At 34.4% G+C, this 21,857-nt stretch overlaps 1 protein-coding gene across 1 annotated transcript in view; it reads right to left on the bottom strand.

Annotated features, from left to right (window-relative positions):
* Positions 1-21,857, bottom strand: part of TNNI3K (TNNI3 interacting kinase) — a 335,970-nt gene that overhangs the window by 204,710 nt on the left and 109,403 nt on the right. The gene's annotated exons all lie outside the window — the stretch shown is intronic.

The following is a 21,857-nucleotide window of genomic DNA, read 5'->3' as shown; positions in this document are numbered from 1 at the left end:
GCATTTGTAGGGGAAAAATATATACATTTTTGCTATCCATTTTAGGTTTATTGGCTGAGACCCTATGAATTAGACTGAGAAAAAGGCAGATAAGTAAGATAAAAACAAACAGGGGTTTATTAACCTGTGCATTGCACATAAATGAGAATACTCAGTGATGAGTAACTCAAAGTAGTTAATCTGTTTATATTTGGACCCATCAGAAATTTTAGATTTTCCAACAAAAATTCCTTATTTTATATGACAACTATTAGCAACTCTAATGCTATCCACCAATTGAATAAATTATGAGATAAGCATGACTTTCCTAATTCTGTTTGCTCAACTGTGTGAATCATAGCCCTACAGAACTAGGGAGGGACTGTGGGCATTAATTATCAAATCCTTACATTTTAAAGAGAAAAAAATTGAGAACCAGTAATTAGGAAATTTTCAAGGTCATAGAACAAGTCATTGTCAATAGGAAACGAAATCTTTAGTCTCTTGCCTCAACTTAGAACTTGGGCTCACCTATAATCTTAACAAAAATTTACAATAACTTTGTAGAGTAGTAACAAGACAAAGAAAAATAACTTAAACTTTCTACTGGCAAGAAATTGGGGAAGGAAACTAATGGAAAATAAAAGTTGGTTTTAGCAAAGTTTGTTATATATATTCCTCCGGTGACTTATTTGGGCTGGTAAGCATCTAGAGTTATCTCTCTTAACTTGTGTCCTTTCTGGTAGAGAAGAGAGGAAGCACTCTTTTACAAATTTATGTCCCTCTTTTAGTCAAATAGAAGGAGAGCAAAGAGTTCTTATATCTGTTTCTTTTCCATTTTCTCTAGCTCAAAATAATCAATAAGCCAAAGTAGCATATTTTGGGGAAGCATATTTTGCTACCCTTCACAACAAACTTGTTGATACTTCAAATTTCTTCTTCTAAATACCTATCTCCAAGTCTCTTTTTTCTGTACAACAGATTGACATCATTCCTTCAAATTTTCTTCATTTTCATTGTGGACTTTGCTAATGTACTGTTCATTCTTCAGTTGGCAAAATAATATACATTTAGAAAATTTCTCAAGGTCTATTAGAAGAGAGAACAGAAAGATGGAATTTAAGAACTTAAGGGACTTACGTCCTATCACCTCTTTTGTTTCTATGAACAAATTGCCTCCCAAATCATGTTTCCTCAACTGTGTGAATCATAGACCTACAGAACTAGGGAGAGACTATGGGCATTACATTTCAAACCCTTACATTTTAAAGAGAAAAAAATTGAGAACCAGGAATTAGGAAATTTTCAAGGAGGTAGAGTAAGTCAGTGTCAATAGGAAACTAAATTTTAGTCTCTTGCCTCAAGCTTTGTTTCTGAGTGCTCCATAGTTTTAAATGGTTAACTTTTTAATCTTCTATTTATTCATCCATTAAACACAATTTATTGAGCAGATATGAATCAAAACTGGTATTTTACATGCTTATCTCATAATTTATTCAATTGGGGGATAGCATTAGAGTTGCTAATAGTTGTCATATAAAATAAGGAATTTTTGTTGGAAAATCTAAAATTTCTGATGGGTTCAAATATAAGCAGGTGCATAGGCTTCTTTCTCACAATAATGTTCTTTTTTTCTAATAATTGAATATTGCTGACTAATGATTAGGAGAATACACACTGTGTACAGTGAGTTGTTTTTCTAATACAAAAATTAAAACTGCAATGAATTATTTTTGAGGGTTCTCAGGCCTGGAACCAAGTGTATCAGTGGTAATTGAAGTCTACTTTATTTTATGCCAATACACAAAAACAGGTGCTACTCTCCATTTTAAAGATGAAGAAACTGAGTCTCTGGGGAGTAGAAATGAAATGCAAATCCAGGTCTGTTTGACATCAAATCTTGTTTTTACCAGTCCACTCCTGTGACCTTGATCTCATTAACACTAACCTTTAAGTAAATAAAGTAACTCATTCAATCCCAGATAGGAAGAAGCCATCTGTCAGTAGAGGCTCCATAGAGTTAGACTGAAAATGAATGCTGGAGCCATTTATAACAAGTGCTTGGTGTCTTTAGGCTTCACATGCCTGAAAGTTTAATCTCAGGAAACTTTAAAGGAGACCCCTAGCAATCAAGGTAGATTAAGCTTTTTACAATTTCTCTTATTTTAAACATAGCATAAAGTAGACAGCATGAATTTTTATGTAAAATGGATTTTCAAATGTTAACCTATAGAGCCAATATCTTAGGCATGCTTCCAGAACTTTCATTCTAAAAGATAAGAGCTCTTAGGCTTTAATAAATAGTCAAAAGCCATTTTTTTTTCCTCTTAAGTTTGTACTTATCCAGTTACTCAGAAGGTCAACTTTTGGCTGAACATTCATTAATTATAAACTGTTGGTTTTCTGAGAAACTGTCAAAATGTAAGTTTTAATGAAACCATACGGAATCATTATTGAATTGTAGGCTTTACTTAGTTTGTTTTAAAATTCAAGAAAATATTTAACCATTGAGAGCAACGCATGTTAGAATTATCTAATTTTAGCTAATGAGTAGAATACATGTATTAATTTGTATGACCTTTGGAGTAATGATGGGGAAATTATCTCCCAGCACTCTATTGGAAATATGGTATATTGTCTGCCATGTGGACTAAGACAAGTACACTCATATAAACAGTTAGGGTTCAATATATATATATCAAGTTATTTTTCTCATAATTCATCTGCTTCAGAACCTGAAAGGTTGGTAAATCAACTTCAAACTCTTTCTACTACATGAAACTCTGTGAAGTCATAGACTGAAACTATTCTGTTCCTACTATGGTAGGTAGGCAATAGGCATCTAATAATTGTTAAATTGGATGTATATTCAGTACAGTTAAAGTGAAAATTTGGAAGGTATATAAACCACCAGGCATAAAAGAATTTAAACATTAATAATTAGGACTTAATTATATGATAGGAATTTTAAATAATTCAATTCAACAAATATTTATTGATAATTGATTTCAAATTAACCTTCAGCAAATTCCAAGTGTTTGCTATATTTCAAGACCTGTGATTTGAGTTTTAAATATATAATAACATTAACATTTTTGCATGGCATATATTCTGTTGTTTTGAATTTTTTTGTGAGAATATATGGTCATGATGATTTTTTCTCAGAAAAAAATAGTAAAATTGTAAACTAGAAACAGATTTTATGATAGCTATTTTAATAAACTTTAAGGATATAAATCTTTAAACACTTTGAGGATATACATTGTATCATACTTAGATTTATGTAACTAATATAAATATATATTTATATTAATATTAAATATATATTATTAAATATATATTTAATGTTATGAAATATATATAATATATTATATTTATATAAATATAATATATAATATATTATATTTATATAAATATATGATTATATTTAATAATAGTACTGATATATATAAATATATAGTTGATATATAATACTATTAATAAAATAGTATATAATAATACTACTGAGATATATATACTCAATATATGTAATACTGAGATTATATATTAAATACTACTACTAAAATACATATATAAGAATAATTCTGAGATATATATATCTCAGTAGCAGTATTTAATATATACTCAGTATTGTTATAAAAATATCTATATAAATATTATTAAACATATATCAGTAGTATTATTATTAAATAACTAAGATTCAATTATGGGCTGTTAACTTGGTACTTTTTACTTATGGAAGGATAAGGACCATAAAGTGCCTCACATTAAGTGGTTGTTTTATCAGCACAGAAAAGGAATTAGAGCTCTTTATTTTGATAGCAGGACAATTACCATGTGAATTACCCTTTACAGATATTTTTATTTACCAGTTGACTCTCAAAAAATTTCCAAGTGTTTCACCTCCAGTTTTTCTAGCTTGTAATTTAAACACTGATTTGTGCATTCTGCTTTTTCTTCTTAGAATGTCTTCCTTTTTCTTTGCTTGCCACACACCTGGTCTCATGACCAAGCTCAGTTCCCATGTTCTCCATGAAAAGCTTTTGCAAATAGGTCATTGTATTAATCACTTACTTTCTGAATGCCTGTAAAACTTAGGGACACAGTGCAATCTTTCTAGAAATTAACACTCTTACATAAAATTTTAAAACTTGTGTTTCAAAATTGTCTCTATAAAGTATAAGAAGTTTTGATTCCAGGTAAAAGGACTTTTCACCTGAGGTCCTGAAATTTAATCCTTATAACTAAAATAGCCATACCTTATTCAAAATCTCAAAAATTCCAAAAATAATGTCTATAATAGCAAAAGCCTTCACTGTTCTTTCTTGTTAAAGGTTTTTGCTACAGTTTGACTTTAAGTTATTTGACTTGGATCCATTTAGCTCCCTCTCTATCTTTTATTTTAAGGAAGTCACTGGGCAGGGATAAAGGAGAAAAAAGAATGGCCATATAAAGAGGAACTAAATGTCCCGTGGAAAAGAAAAGAGAATAGGGTAAATTCTAGGTGAAATAAAATGGCAATCAAACCAAATGTAGTGCCTCATACTTAGCAGACTTTCAATAAACATCTACACTTGAAAATTAAATTTTTCTTTGCTATAAGTGGTATTTTATTTTCTATTATTTCTTTAGATCTTCTTCAAATTCATGCTTATACCAATGTTTTCCTTAAGATTTATAGTTGGCTTAAAGCTACAATGTTCACTTCTCTATGCCTGTGTCTAACCTTTATTATTGAGACTGATAGACAGAAGAAAAATGAAGCTGTATTGGGATGACACCCATTTCCATTTAGGGGAAAATCTGTATTAGTAAAGCTTTAGATGAAAAATTGTTTTTCCAAAGCCTATGACCTATCAATTCAAAATGATCCTAAAGACATTAGCATGAAAGTTGATTTAGGATTCATATTTTTCCAGTTATTTTCAGGTCTGACATTCAATAACCAGTTCTCAATTATTGTCCCCTCCAACTATTGTCCTTCCTCCTAAACTTCATAGACAATACTTTTTAAGAGTCATCTACAACTTTTCTCCACCTTTCCTCACCTCCTATGTGTCACTCCTCAGCCCACTACAATCTGCCTTTAGACCTCACCACTCCAGGGATATTGCTCTGTAAAATGACATCAAAGGCCCCCTAATTGCCCATCCTCTTAGACGCTTTTTAGACTGTAGTGGATTCTAATAATTTTATATTGTCTCAGGATACATTCTGAATATAAGATTTCTTATACCACAGGCAGTACTTTGTCACCAGGGACAGTTTCTAATTCTCTACCTCTTCCCAGTTCCTCAATGTGGTTCATCCAGATACCTGCCATGCATGACAATCTCCTAGTGACTCTCTCCTTATGGGACAGCTAGACATAATCTACTTGGCTTGCCCCTCTAACGCCCACATCTAGCTTGAACTGAGCAGTAGATATGCAGCAGTGACTTCTCTCAATCACACACAGCAAGGCCCCACGGAGCTAGTGCCTGCTTACTCTAAACCCATCAATTAGAACTTCCCTTGGGAAACCTACCTGTGTAACTGTTGGATCCCTATTGGATTCCAATAAAGGCTTTGGCATCATGGTCTCTCTTTCTCTCTCTTGATCCCCACTTGCTGGTGGGTGTATGTGTCCTGAACTGCCTGAGGCCCCACTTCCCATTGGCCCTGTAAAGTGTGCTGTCCTCTTCTCTCTGAGATCTGTAAGTTTATCTTATAAACTCAGGTTTATGAGAGCCCAAAGGCACCAAAAGGCACCCATGCTTCTTTTTGTCTTATGTGGGATTATTTGGGACCAGCTAGTAATTCCTTCCCACTGTAGAAGGTCCTAGTGAGGAGACAGCTTTTCAAAGGTTTTTCAGTGATCATCATATTGGCAGCATATTTACAAAAAAGACCATGACTATATAATTGTTTGCAGTCTTCAGCTTCTGTTATTTCATGTGCTTTGTTGAGTTGCCTCCTCTGTGTCTTACCTGACTGACACATTGAGCTGATCTGTTTTCTAAGTTAGGGCTCTCCTAAAGAGTGGCTGTCTTTGTAGGAAAATACTTGACACAGGTCAGCTAAGACCCACAAGGAGGTCTGTAAATATCAACAAGTTTCCTGTGAGAGGAGCACTTGGTCACCTGCCAATATAAAGTTATTTGGCTACCTGCCAATATAAAGAGGTAGCTTGTGAAAATCCATGAAGACCTGTCAGGGTAGGACTAACATTTATAGCCCTCTTGTGAGGAGACCTCAAGACTAATTAGAAATTGTATAACATGTCCTTTTCCTTATTTTACTGTTTATCCAGGCTTCGCTACTATTGTCTACATCTTCCTCAACATCTTATTCTCCCTTAGATTGCTTGACACCGCAATTTTCAAGTTTTCTTTCTTCCTCTCTGCTTACTTATTATTATTCCTCCACAGAAATGGCTTTTTCTCCGTTCATCTCTTAACTGTTGTTTTTTCTCACTGACATTTGTGTTTCCTTGTGATCTCCTTTTTTCCTGTAATTCTTTTGTATTAATACATGTAAAGCACTTAGCACAATGCTTTGCTCTATATGTGCCTTGATTGTTTTCATCTATGGCTTCTACTTCTACTACTAGAAACACACACATGTACACACACACATGCACATGTGTTTTTCTCAGACTTCCTCCAACATTCAATCTACCTGTTTTGGCAACTGACAGTCCTGCTTTGTATCTTTTCCCTATTTCTCAATCACCTTTACCCTGGGCTGACATTGTCTCTACATAGATCAAATCTTTATCAAGTGCCCTTTGATTCTTGTTATTTTGAATGAAGCATTAGAAGGCAAAAAAAAGTGTGCTAATGGGCCAAGAATATCTATCTCATTTAATGTTCACAACAGTCTGATGGAATTGTTATTAATAGCCCCATTTTAAAAACAAGGACAGTGAAGCTCAGAGTTACAAAGCTCGTAAGGAAAAGCACTTAAGTTTATACTCAGGTTTGTGTGCGCCCGAGGCACCAAAAGGCACCCATGTTGCTTTTTGTTTTATGTGGCATTATTCGGGGCTAGCTAGTAATTCCTTCCCACTGCAGAAAGTTCTATTGAGGAGACAGCTTTTCAAAGGTTTTTCAGCAATAGTCATATTAATAGCATATTTGTAAAAAGAACTATGACTATATAATTGTTGGTACTTGACTGAAAAAAAAGTTAAACTTATTCAAGTAATATGTTAAAGGTCTTGCAGAGTCTCATATATTAAAATGAGAAGTTTAGGATGTTTTTCTTATAGAGATGTATCAAGAGACTTTAAGAAAGATTAAAACACGTTTACTTTGCATCTTAGAAGGATCTTTCTAGGAAAAGTGTATGGCTTGAATGGATTGAAGAAAGAGCAAGACTGGAAACAGGTAATCAGTTAGTAACATCCTGCAGTAAGTTTTGTTTTGCTTTGTTTTTAAGAGAGAAGAATAAAACGAGCTGAGGTAGTAGTGGTGGCCTGGAGATGGAGAATAGATTTCAGAGACATTCTGATGGTAGAATCTCTGGGAGCAGTGGCTCATGCCTGTAATCCTAGCAGTTTGGGAGGCTGAGGCGGGTGGATTGCTTGAGCTCAGGAGTTCGAGACCAGCCTGGACAACAAGGTGAAACCCTGTCTCTACTAAAATACAAAAAATTAGCCGGGCATGGCAGTGTGTGCCTGTAGTCCCAGCTTGAACCCGGGAGGCAGAAGCTGATGATGAGTAAAGATGAGAAGAAAAGGTCAACAAATGACTATAAAAGAGCATGCCTACAAGGGGAGATTAACATGATGATAAAACTTTGTTTACTTCATGAATGTATAAAGTAGGAAAATCATCTTGAGTTTCTGTCTCTTTGATTAATTACTTGTAATAGTTTATTTTGGTTACCTTTGGCAGAACTGTGCTCTTATTCCACACCACAAACTGTTTCCATTGGGGTCAATCTCTCAATCAACCATTGGGGTCAATCTCTCAATCAAAATTTGAACATAATTCTCAAGTTTTCAAACAAATGAACTGAAAGCTATGTCAATTAAAATTACCAGGAATTGTTTATCCATTTGTATTAGAAAGCATTTTAGATTGTAACTGTTGCTTTACAGTTACCAAGCCCTTTTTTTTTTACTCTAAGCTCTAATTTTATAGGCTTTTTTATTTTTAGTTACATATATATTAAATATGTTAATTATAGATATTATAAATTAAATATATATTATATATAATTATATATATATACACACACACACACACACACACACACACACACTCCTTGACAACCATTGTAAATGTTAGCTGAGATTACTCTATGTCAGGTTATTACAGAGTTTTTCACTTATAACATTGGTTGAATATTTTTGTAATGACTATTATTTTCTTGACATAGTTCTAATTAAGTATTTGAGTACAAAAATCTATTGGAAAATAATTTCTTCAGGCTGTCACAGAAATGAGGTCTTTTTATATGATCTTTCTCTTATTATCACAGGTTAAAATTAAATTGGATCTTAAAATTACACAGAAGATGATTCCACAAGATAAAATCATAAAAGAAATTAAAAAGCTCTATAAAGCCATGGAAATAAAACTTACATACTAACTTATATATATAAAGTAATTTCATCAGTTACATAAATTTAGCATCACTTCTCCGGAAGTGTTGAGAATACAAGCAGAAAACTGATGGAGAAAGAGAGGGAGGAGAAGCTGGATGAGGGCAAGGCTGAAGACACAAGTGATTACCATTTTATAGTGGTAATAACTGATACTAGCAAGTAACATCCTTTTGCTAAAGTAAGAGGAGATATTTATAGGATATTTATGGTTTAAAACTGGGAAGGGAGGGAGCCAGAAAAAGAAAGAAAAGACTTATCTAAGAAGAGAACAAAAGAATGCCTGTCAAGGTAGCTCACAAAAGAGATATTTGTAAGAAAAGAGAGGCAGATTTTCTGTGTTGTTCAGATAATCATCATCTTTGCTTCATTAGATGTATACTTCACCCCCGATCATTCTCTTATATGGAGGTCTTATTTTAATATCCCTGGCTGAGAAAAAAGGCTTTCAAAATTCACAATGCTATGAGTGCATCATGTTCCATGCACTTGAAAAGCCACAGTTTTGTGTTAGGGATTTATTTATATAGATTGTCACGGGCCCCACAGTTTTTGCTACATTGTAATTGTTCAGACTTGGAAACTGGAGTACAAGTTAAACTCCCTTCTTCTGGCATTCCTCCTCACTTTGCACCTATCCTCAACCTCGCATTCACAGAGAAATGAAAGTAGCGCCTGACAACCAGTTTTTTAATGACTTTCCTTCCTTTACTCAAGTCACCTGTTCCTCTCTTTTCTCAAAAAAAAATCTTCTGCCAAAGTATCTTGAAAACCAAAGTAATTTGCCTATACTTGAAAAATCAACTTTTAAATTACACTTAGAAGGTGCGTTGGAGTCATCTAATAGAACATAAGAAGGGACACATGAAGATTTAGCATCTTACACAAGACTAAGTAATAAGAATTCTAAAAGTTATATCAATGGTCAATGAATATCAAGCAGCTGGAATATAAAAACGAAAAAGACAACATCAACAATTAAGTCTCAGCCAGGTGCAGTGGCTCACACCTGTAATCCCAGCCCTTTGGGAGGCCACGGCGGGCAGATCACTTGAGGTTGGGAGTTTGAGACCAGCCTAACCAACATGGAAAAATCCTGTCTCTACTAAAAATACAAAATTAGCCAGGCATGGTGGTACGTGCCTGTAATCCCAGCTACTTGGGAGGCTGAGGCAGGAGAATCACTTGAACCCGGGAAGCAGAGGTTATGGTGAGCTGAGATCATGTCAACCTGGGCAATAGAGCAAAACTTCGTCTCAAAAAAAAAAAAAAAGAACAAAAAGAACAATTAAGTCCCAGGCTCAAGGGTTAATCCTGGTGCAAGTGAGTGTGTAAAAGATGTAGTATGTGCCTTTTTGGAACTTCTTCATTAATAAAACCAGAAAACTGAGTATTTGATATACTGCAAGATACTTTCTTAATTCATTTTAGGACAGCAGATGTGGGTAATCAATTGTACCTTACAGACTATTAAACAATAAAATTGAAAATGTTGGTCTGCAAAAATTTTAGAATAAGTGATTCCATGAAATTGGCTCTTCCACAGTTGTAAAAATGTTTAACTGGTTATGAAACACTATGCTTTGACAGATACAGAAATGGATTATGGATAATGTTCTTTCTGAGAAAGAGTTTATCAAAATGAAGAATACACATCATCTAGTCAGAAACCTATTATTGGGATGGAAAACAGTAAGTATAATGGTGGTAAATGTATTAACCATTCCATTGGTCATGTTAAACCATGTTAAGGTAAATACAGAGTGGCCAATAATAGAAGCCTACAATAAAAACAAAAAGAAACACAATATCACATGCGCCCAAGTAGTTTTGGCTTCAGAAACAGAAATGAACAGATATAATTGCAGATGGGACTCAAGCCCAGACTTCTATAACCCAACACATGGCTAGGAAATGGCAGAACCTGTATACAAACACACCATGCAGACTTGCTCCAGAGCCCACGCGACAAAACCACTATGCTATGCTATGGTTAAAAACCATTGCTCCTGGAGCCAAGCTTTGCAAAAGTTTCAGATATTTTTCACACTTTTATTTAATGAACTCAGAACTCAACCTGAGTACTATGACAGAGTTGAGCTGGGTGGCATCTAGTGGTAGGGGCATGACCCAGCACCCCTTTCTTGCTCCCTGCATGACCTCCAAGGTACCATTGGAACATCAGACATTGGAGAATACATACTGGAAATCATTGTTCCACAGAAACGAGTTGTTACTTTTTGGAGAATAGCAGTGCTACCATATCTACTTGCCAGGCCATGTGTGCTCCAGGTGAAGATGAGGCCAAACACATGAATATAGCATCGTGCTACGTTTCCTGGGGTAATGGAGTCCATATCTTCCAGACATAACAAGTAATCTCTCTATGAATCCATCTCTCTATATATTTGATATGGTCTGATAAAATATAAGTGGTATTGGTTCTTCCTGAGGTTAAATAGTTCCCTTGAGTTTAGGGTTGACATAATGACATTTCTAACAACTAAAATATGCAAAAGTTATAAAATGTCACTTCCAAGATTAGGTTACAGCAAAATTATGATTTTGTCTTATACTCTTTTGACCTCTCCCTCAGGTGCCTTGTTGTGAACTACCCTATGGATAGAACTAGATGGTACCATTGATGCTTCTGGATAGCAGCAAGTATGGACTTAAAGCCTGCCAAATTTATGGACTGACATAAGCCTGCCAAGTATGGACTTAAAGCCTGCCAAAGTCCAGGTGAAGTAGCATGGAAGTGGATTAGCCTTTCAGTCACTCACTGACATGGCCACAACCTCACTCAACACTTCTACTGCAGTCTTCTGAGAGACCCTCCCTAAGCCAGGGGATCCAGCTAAGCCATTTCAAGATCCTTGATCTGTAGAAACTGCAACTGCAGTATAATAAATGTTTGTTTTGTTAAGCCACAAAGTTTTGGGGTGATATTTTATATAACAATAAATAGTTTAATATACTATTGTGACTCTCAATTCATTATTTAAAACACCCATGTTGGAAATGACTTTTACAATGAAATAATTACTACTTATTTGTAAAAATTAAAAGAGGAGCAACAGGTCAGATCAATAAATATTTTTGAGTACCTAGCTATTCTAACCACTGCACTAGGTACTGGGAGTCAAAAATAAATTAATTACTCAAAAGCAATATGCAGGTGAGTGAAAGAAAAAAAACAACGATGATATAAGGCATATGTGAATTTGATAGTGATAATGTGTGAACTATCACAACACAGGCAAAATCTGTACATTTTAAATTTGGTCTGGGGAAGAAAGAGAAAACTATACAGAGGTATAGCGTGAAGTAGAAATTTTCAAAGCAAACATGGGAGGATAAACCAATTTTTCCATCCCTCAGACATTTGCTCATTTGCTGGCTCCTGGCACAGAGCATGTGCTCGCCAAATTCCACCCTTTCTTAAAATATAATTCGAAGTGTACTCTCTGCATAAAATCTTTTTAGACCTTGAACTTTATTGAACTAATTATCTAGACAAGTGATTAAATATCCTGGTAACCTAAGAGTCACACTGAGGCTTTTAAAAAGAATTTATTACAGATATCCCCTCCAGAATTACTGAATCAGAATCTCTTGATACCACAAATCTGCATTTTAAAAAGCTCCTTAGGGACTTCGTCATGCATCCAATATGGAGTAACAGAGACTAGATTACTCCTACCTGAGAAAATCTCAAAATGGGCTAAATACATGAAGTATTAATTTTTAACAAATGAAACTGGACATCAGGCAATGAAGGACAATAGTTCCTAGGAGATGAAAACAAACACGATGAGCCCTACAATTGCCTCAGTGTATTATCTTTAGAGAGTTTCCAGGCCATGATATGAAAGGGGAAATTCAGGCAGACCTAGGCAAACTACCTCTCTTGTGAAGACATAGTTGAGAGTCTGGAGAAAGCAAGGTGGTTAGCATTCATAAAACAGATTAGCAAAGAAAGCTCTGCAAAGAAAGGACTACAGAGATATGCAGGGGGTTCCCCTTGATGACTCGGCAGAGCATTGATCATCAGGGCCATCTGAGGAAACTACCACTAATTGTAAAATGGACCAACAGAGACAATTACTGGCAACAGTGCTCAGTGCTCACATAGGTCCAGGGATAGACCCTGTTCCCACTGGATAGACCCAGACTGGAAAACCTCCTGATTCATAGGGCATTAGATGAAGTACTCACAAGAGACTTCCATAAGTGGTAGGTTACTAGCTCTACACAGCACTGCTTCATTCTTATCAAACAAATCTTAAAGCTAGACCTAAAAGGATCAAATCTAGTTAACTGCATCTTAGTAGGAGTAGATATAGGAGTTGTTTTAAGGATATTTATGGGAATTCAAAAATATATAGAACCCAATTACAAAAAATTGATCGTATTTGAAATTCAGTCAGAAATTACCAGAAATCCAAAGAAGCAAAGAAATATGATTTTCAAATAAGGGGAAAGCAATCAATCAAAGCTGACTCAGAAAGGACACAGATGTTAGAATTTTCAAATAAGCATAATCAAATAGTTATTAGAACTATATTCCATAAATTTAAAAAGTTAAGTACAAGCATGAAGATATAATAAAGACAAAGTTTAAATTTCTAGAGATGGAAGCTATATAATATGTAAAATGAAAAACATATTAGGTGGGATTAACAGCATGTTAGACATTACAGAAGAAAAGATTAGTAACCTGGAAGACACAGCAATAGACAATACAAAATGAAATGTGGAGAGCAAAACTTTGTTTGTATTTGAGGCAGACTCTAACTCTGTCACGCAGGCTGGAGTGCAGTGGAACGATCTTGGCTCACTGAAACCTTGCCTCCCAGATTCACATGATTATCCTGCCTCAGCCTGCCAATTAGCTGGGATTACAGGCACCCACCATGATGCCCAGCTAATTTTTTGTATTTTTAGTAGAGACAGGTTTTCAACCATGTTGTCCAGATTCGTCTCGAACTCCTGACCTCAAGTTATCCACCCACCTCGGCCTCCCAAAGTGCTGGGATTATAAGCATGAGCCACCTTGCCTGGCCAATAATTTTTTTAAAGTGAAGAGTACCATTGAGATTTTGGACAACAGCAAACATCTTAATATGCATGTAATTGGAGGAGAGATAGAGAAAATATTTAAATAAATGAGGTCAGAAATTTTCCCAAAGTTAATGTAAAATGTAAATTCACTGATGTAAGAAACTCAATGACTCCAGAATACAATACACGTGAAGGAAACTATACCAAAAAACATAATGATTATATTGCTCAAAGTCAATGATAAAGAGAAAATCTTAAAAGTAGCCAGCATAAAAACATACATTACATACTGAGGGCCAAAACATAGGGAACAGATTTCTTGTCAGAAAAAATGCAAGTCAGAAAACAGTAAAATAATAATTTTAAAGCAATAAATGGAAAAAAAATGACATGTAATTTAAAATTTTATACCCAGTAAAAAATCTTCTAAATACAATGATGAAGTAAAGTATTTTCCAATAAAATAATATTATAGGCAAAAGATTTTAACAGATACTCCATCAGAGAAGATATCCAGAGGGCAAATAAGCACATGAAAATATACTGAACTCAGTGGCCATTAGGGAAATGTAAATTAAAAACACAATGACATACCACTGCGTACCTATTAGAATGGTTAATTTAAAAAAAAATTGAACATACTAGGTATTAGTGAGGATGTGGAGAAACTGGAATTCTCATACATTGCTGAAGGGAAGGTAAAATAGTATGACTTTAGAAGCCATTTGTCAATTTTTTAAAAAGTTGCATATAAATTTATCAAATGATCCAGCCATTGTACTCTTAGATATTTGCCCAAGGTTAATAAAAGCCTATGTCCATTCAAAGACCTATACAGAAATATTCATTTGCAGCTTTACTTGTAATTGCTAAAAACTAGAAACAATCCAAATGTTCATCAATAAGTAGGTAGGTAAACATTTTGACATATTCAAATAATGGAACACTATTCATGGACTAGAAATCCATTTGATAATTTATCATATAACTAACATTAAAAAATTTACACATTTATTGATCCTCAACCTTCCTTTCCCCCATTCTATACAGCACAGACACAGGATCTTCTTCCATTTTTCCCCATCACAGTGATCTGGAAGTCCTTTATCCAATTGTGGAAACCAGAAACCTAGGAGTTATTGTGACAGCATGTTCTCCTACTTCCTCATCACATGTAACCATCACAAATTAATTGGATTTTACCCTTTAAAATATTTTGCAAATGTGTCCTTATTTCTTCATCTCTACTATTGCAAACCCATGCCCAGGAAACCATTAGAGATGATTGCCTCCTAATATATTTCCCTGCATAAACTCATCTAATTCAGTTTATTTTTAACACTATAGCCAATCACTTTCTCAGTTTGAAAATTTGATCACCACTTCTTAATGCCTCCTTATTGCTCTTTGGAGGGAGACAGAATTCCTTAACTCAGTGTATCATCTAACTCAGGAACACTTTGAGAAAAAAAGAGGGTGGACTCTATTACTCCCGAAAAACAGACATAAAACAGGAGTGTCCTGAAGAATCAGGAACATGTGGTCACTCTATAAATAAGTCTCCTAGTCACCTGGTCCCTAGCTGTTTTCTCTAGGCTTCTACTCCACCAGATTCCTTAACTCAGTTCCTGACACATATCCTCTTTTCATGTCTCCTCACTGCATTTCCTCCAGCCAGAAAGCTCTTAAATCTATCATTTCCATATACCCAGATTTCCTCTGCCTGGAAATCTCTCTCTGTACCCCAGTTTCTTATCTGTAAAGTGGAAATAATAATTTTACCTACCTTGCAGGACAGTTTTAAAAATTGAGTTAATTTATGTAAGCCACTCAGTCCATAGCAAGCACTACATCTAATTGTTACTACTACAACTAATCCCATCATTATTATTTCTTCCTCTCTTTACTTGATTAACATCTACTCAGATTCTCAAGTTCTAAGCCAACTGATCAATTCCTCAGTGATTCTCTCCCAACCTTCATAACCATGGATACATTCTTTCAGCAAATATTGTGTTGCCTGTGTACCAGGCAGGCGCTGTGTTAGGAATGGAGAATAATAATATGAAAAACAAAAACAAAGTATGTGTCTTTGTTGAGCATATATCGTAGCCAGAAGACAGGCAGTAAAGCAAAGGAAATAAAAGATAGACTGTGTTATATAATGATCAGTGCTGGAGAAAAATAAAAGAGGGAAGCAATTAGATTGTGTAAGAGAGTGGATGGTCTGGAAGGGCCTCCCTGAGAAAATTACATTTGAACCAGAACTTTATGAAGGTAAAGGAGTAAGACATTCAGTAACTGAGAAAGAAGAAAAGTCCAGATAGAGAAAAGCAGGTCAAAGGTCCCAAGGCAGGAGCTTTTCTGGCATGTTTAAGAAACTTAAGGTTGAAGAGGAATTTAAAAGAGTGGAGATTAAGGTTAGAAAGGAAATGAGTACTTTTGCTCTGAATAATATGGGGTCTTTGGAACAGCAGGGCAGCATATCTCATACATTTTACAAGTCTCATTCTGGCTACTATGTCAAAACAGGCTAACGGAGAAAAGACAGAAAAAAGGAGATTAAATCACCTTCTTTTAGGCAGAGCATCATGGTGACCTTTCTCACAGCTTTTATCATAGTGGCAGTTTTATGCTTCTTGTTGATTATTTGATTGCCAGTCTTTTTCACTAGAACATAAGCTTGGTGAGGCTAGGAATCATATATAATTTTACTCACCACTAAATGATCAACATTGAACACAGATCTTGGAACCTATTAGTTGCTTGTTAAATATTTGTTTAATAATTGAGTATACGAATCAGTCGATGCATATTATTATATTTTGAATTGTGCTTTCTTTAACAGATTGTGAGCTTCTAGATGGCATTAAAGCTATATTTTATACTTCTTTCAATTTCTACAACTATCCTATATCCTTGTACATAGTGGTTAATAAATGTTGATTGACTTGATTTGCTGTTTCCCTAGTCTATTCTTACATTTCCTACAATATAAATTTCCTTGAAGAAAAATACGTAGAGCACAAAAGAAATCTTCTAGAAACTCAAGATAAGCTTTAAAAAGTCTAAATAGATAGTATGAACTCTTAAGCTTTACATATTGCCAGAAACTATGAAATTCACACAAAGGAGAATCAACGATAGATTTTTTTCTCCCTGTCTTTTGGGAAATAAGACTTGATAATAGAAGTTTATTTATAATCATAGCTGCAAAATTACCTCTAGGAAAGCAATAATAATGGAGCAAGCTATCTTGTTTTCTTACAAATCCAATTTTAAAAAAAAGCTAAAACTTGGTTTTATTTGTCAAAATCACACCAACAGAACCAAACCTACAGCATTTACCAAACCAAGTCTCCATCCAGCTTACTAACTCCCTGACATTGTAATACACAAATGGAGGCGTTAATTGGTTGACTGAAATACACAATAATAATACATTTTACTGCTTGGAAATACCTGATAAATTTTAAATACACAATAAATGTATTATTCATTCTCTAGTGGTTCTCTCTAGGCTGAAAATATGTAATGTTTTCAAATACCAGTCTTAGAAATAGTATTTAAACTAGACTAATAATGCAATCTTCTCTGTTTCTGGTTACCTTTTCTCCTCTAAAGACAGCTTTACTTGTAAAATTGCTCATATAAGCTCTGTTTCATTATTCGACAAATTCCTATTACTAAATCCAAATAAAACCTAATTTCTGTCCATGAACAATTTGTATGCAAATCACACAGTATATACAGAATTCACATAAGAGGTTACAGTGAGTTGTATTTTCTTTCCAGTAATGTTCTTCATATGCTTGAATTTTGGTCACAATTAACAGAGGCTTCATAGAGGCATTTCATAATTTTTTTCATGATAGAATAAGCAGTGTGAGGTAGAAACAAAAGTTTTAAATTGCTTTTCTTCTTTTGACCTGTTTCCTAAGTATAAGATATAACTGACTCAAATCATTTTCCTAAGCTCTAGCAAATGTAAACTATAGCTTAAGAGGCTGTGAAGTCTCTTCACTATTATTCAACTAAATACATTTTTTTCTCTCCAAATTGTAATCAAATTAAAGGGATTAAAGACAATTACATATATATTTTTTCACTATCAGCACTTCATTTTATTATGATTTTGGTCACTTTCCAGTTAAGAATATTTTCAGGAATATTTATAAATATGTATGTGACATCAAGGTGTGCAATCCAAGCAGTTGCAAAGGATCCTGTATGTAGCATGACTTCCTGCATGATTTAATAATCTGCTGTTGCTGTCGTGAAATTATCCACACCCCTGTTTTAAAACAAGATACTCTAGTTTTATTTTTTGAAACCTAAAAATTATGTAGCCTGTTCAGAGAAGAAGTAAATTAGTCAAATTTTAAAGCAGATCAATAATATGCAAATGAGATAGGTACCAACATAGAAAGTGACTTTATTTGTTGTAAATACTTTAACAAAATGTTCTTTGTTTGAATTAAAAAATTCAGTGCTAATCAGAATCAAACAAGAAAATGCTTATCTTGGAAGTTTTGAAAAACAGCTTTTTTCTTTTCTAGCTTTTCTGAAATATACCCTACCAATATTCTAAATTTTCACCAAAGATGGATGAAAAAATATAGCAGGCCCTGAACTTACAATAAAAGTTAAATATATATATATACACTTACGTGTGTGTGTGTGTGTGTGTGTGTGTGTGTATATGTCAGAAAAATAATTATCCTGCTATATGGGGAATCTTGGGAATAAATCTTCTAAATGGTCAACTTTAGAACTTGAAATACTAAAATATGTATGTATATATACATATATATATAAGCAATGAACTTTCTCCTGTCAGCTTCCCTGAGGTAATCTTCTTAAAGGTCCCTTTACTTCAGCTCTACAGAATACTGGTTAAGAGTTCAGTCTTATCATGGATTAAAATTTAGACTGAAACAATAGCTGTATGATCTCTGTTTTTCTAATCAATAAAATTATGTGAGGATTAAATGAGATGATGTAATAATAAAGTAAGCAAATATCTTAACTAAATTCTTGATAAATGTTCACTCCTCAGTTCTAGGATTAAAGCATCAACACAGAGTACAGAGAGTAGCTTTTCACCAGGCAGGCACTGAGATGGCAGAGGAGCCAAATCATGCCCAGCACTATGTCTAAAAGCATGGCAAGTCTAGCTCTGTAGGGCAACCCTGAGTGCTGGATCTATGGAGCGAATGCAGTAGTTGGAAGTCCTGAGAGTACTACTGTAGTTCAACAAGCAGATGATTGTCCTCTGACAATCTGTTAAACCTTAGTGAGGTTCTAAAAGCCAAGACTCCAGGTTTAGGAAATAGTCTGACCAAATGAAGACCGGAAAAGAGGAGCCTAAAGAGAAAAACAGACCTGGGAATTAGTGTGAGAAAATTATGAGTCCAGCATGGTTTCAGACTGTGTCAACCAGTAATTCACTTGCAATTGTCTAATGAACGCCTGCTCAGTGCCAAGCATAGGAGATAGAGAGCCCTGGTCCTGAATTTAAGAAGTTTACTGTACAGATTGGCTAAATAAAATAGATGACATCAACACAGTGAGAGAAGAACACTAGAGATAAACCTGGTGTTATGGAGCAAAGAGGAAGGGCTGGATGAAGGGATGGGAAGTGAGTTCCCCAAAGAGATAACGCTTGTTTTGAATTTTTCATCTTAGGAGGATGTGTCGGAGCAATCCAAAAAAGGGGTAAAGGAAGTTCCAAAAACATAAACCAGAAGAATCCAAGACAGTGAGCCATTCTCAATTTCATAGGAAAAGACTGGGTAAAATGTGACTGAGGCTGTTTGAATTCTGTCTGCTTAGGTACAGATTGATCCTAAAGCAGAGCTGAACCTTTCCATGGGGGCTCAGGTGGCCCCATTGATGAAACAAGGAAGACAGAGATTAAAAAACTGGGGCAAGGGTAACAGGGACAATAATAGAAGAGATATTAGCAGTATTGTAGGAAATAAACAGTAACCCTCAACTCTCATTTTAAGATTTCCCCTTTCTCCTATGTGGAATTTTTAATTTGTCGCTAGTGAAAAGAACAGATGTCAGGATTTCTTCTTTTCCTAACCATCCCAGCAAGGTGATGATGAAGACAGAAATGGCCAAAAGGATCATTGGTAAGAGTTAGCTTGGACAGTTTTGCAATTAGAAAATAATCCAGAATAATCAGAAATTAGCCTCGTTTTTATCCCTCCTCATTAAATAATTTAAATTCCTTTCGGTCCTGCATTTATTTTGATTAAAAATATACATCATTTTCTCGTAAGCCCACAAAGGCAAGATCAGTCATAAATAACCTCAGTAGAAGATATCCTGTTTACCTTTTTCTTATGTTTTGTTTGCCCTTAACACTCAGCTCTGCTACAATTTCATAAACATATTCTGTGATAAACCTTGTATCCTGAACAAAAGCATTGTCCAGGACCCAAAATACCCAATGTCAAACACTGTTGAACATGTCTCAGAGTAGAGGATTACTGAGAAGTTAGGAGGACCTCCAGGCACTGCCCTCTTTGACAGGTCACCGCTTTTTACAAGTAAGACTGATAGTGATTTATCCTATTTTTAACAACCTCCAGAAAAGAGGTCCCACAATTTCTCTGTATTTGTACCTCTCCCCTGACTTTCTCTCCATGTCCATATGCTTTATAAACTTTTTAAAAATGAGTGAATAAACATAAGTAATTTTGAACCCAAGTAACCAGATATTCCCAGAAAAGCTGTTCATCTTTTAGAAGTGCAAGGGAACAGAGAACTCATAAACTCTAAATACAACTGTTATGAACTAGAAATCACACAGGTATCAAACTTAAAAGCTGTTAACTTTATAATGTTAATGAAGCATAATACAAATATTGAGTTAATATTTTAAACACTAGTGATTAGGCCAAAGTGCTATAAAGTAGGTAAATTATTTCACAACACACACCAACATAAATATATATTATATTAATCATTTAGCAAAAACCTTTATATAAAAAGCAAAGGATTTTTCTGTGCACAAAATTTCGGTATTCAGAGGAGAGGTTCAAACAGACTAAAATTTCATTTGCGGACCTGTGGCAAGACTCACTCCCATTTACATGATAAAATGTCACCAAGAACAAAGAGATCTCAGATTTGGACCAGATAACAGACATATCCTGAGTACACTAAGAACAATTTACTGTTCTTGATACCTTCATGAAATTTGCCCTGGGAATGTATCCTGGGAAGAAGGGCTTGAATCTATTTTTGTCATTTTTATATTCTTCTGTGTTAATATATTTTAAGCTATTTTCATAGAAAAAAATATGAGGTGTAACATATGGAATCCTAGTTCATTAGAAACAAGGGGACTTATAATTGGAATAATGACTTTTTCCAATAAGAAGGAAACTAATTAGTGATAATTTTTAAAAATCTTCACTGTATATGGCAGGTTTTTTTTCTTGACAGCTAGAAGCCTACAAGTTCTGAATTAATTTATGTGATTATGACAACTGAAAATGTATTAATATAACTCACTGTAACTCCTAATTGCTCACATTTCTGAAAGAAGAATAATGATTAAAAGTTATGTTTTAAAATATCAAATATCTCTAAATTAGCCATGTACCATACATAGCTCAATAAATAGTTCAAAAGTAATGATCCTTGCAGTCAGAGGTTAATTGCAAAAAAATAAAAACAAAAAATGAATCTATTCAACAATAAGCTTATCTATAATTTGAAACGTCTATCTTGAAGAAAAATAATGTTTAACTGGGGACCAACTCACTTAGAGCTCTCTAAAGGTTAGCTCTGTTTTGTGTGTAAGTACTGAAAGGAAAGTACAGTGAGGCAGTAGAGATTATAGCACTTGGCTATCCTCTGTATAGAAGGAGGTGGTCCTTCACTGAAGTTAAGCGAACAAGAAGTATCTAAAAGACAGAAGATATATTTATAAAAAACTTACCAAGATTCTTCAGATACCTTTGCATGTATCTTTAAGATCTTTAAATTCTTAGTTCATTCAAGAAAAATTAAAACAATAAACTGTTGCTAATTCATTACAAGTACTGTTTAATCAACAAAGAGGCCACCTGGCAACTTGCATATAAAGAAAAAAGCTTAATTGTAGGTGTATGGCTTTATTGTTTATTTTTGGGTTTTCTACTGTGTTCTGTAGATCTATATGCCTATCTTTGTACCAGTATAATACTATTTTAACTACTGT

The sequence above is a fragment of the Aotus nancymaae genome, unplaced genomic scaffold (assembly GCF_030222135.1).
Source record: "Aotus nancymaae isolate 86718 unplaced genomic scaffold, 86718_ANA_hifiasm-v0.15.2.pri h1tg000007l, whole genome shotgun sequence".
Lineage (NCBI taxonomy): Eukaryota > Metazoa > Chordata > Mammalia > Primates > Aotidae > Aotus > Aotus nancymaae.
This window is presented reverse-complemented; position numbering and strand designations above follow the sequence as displayed.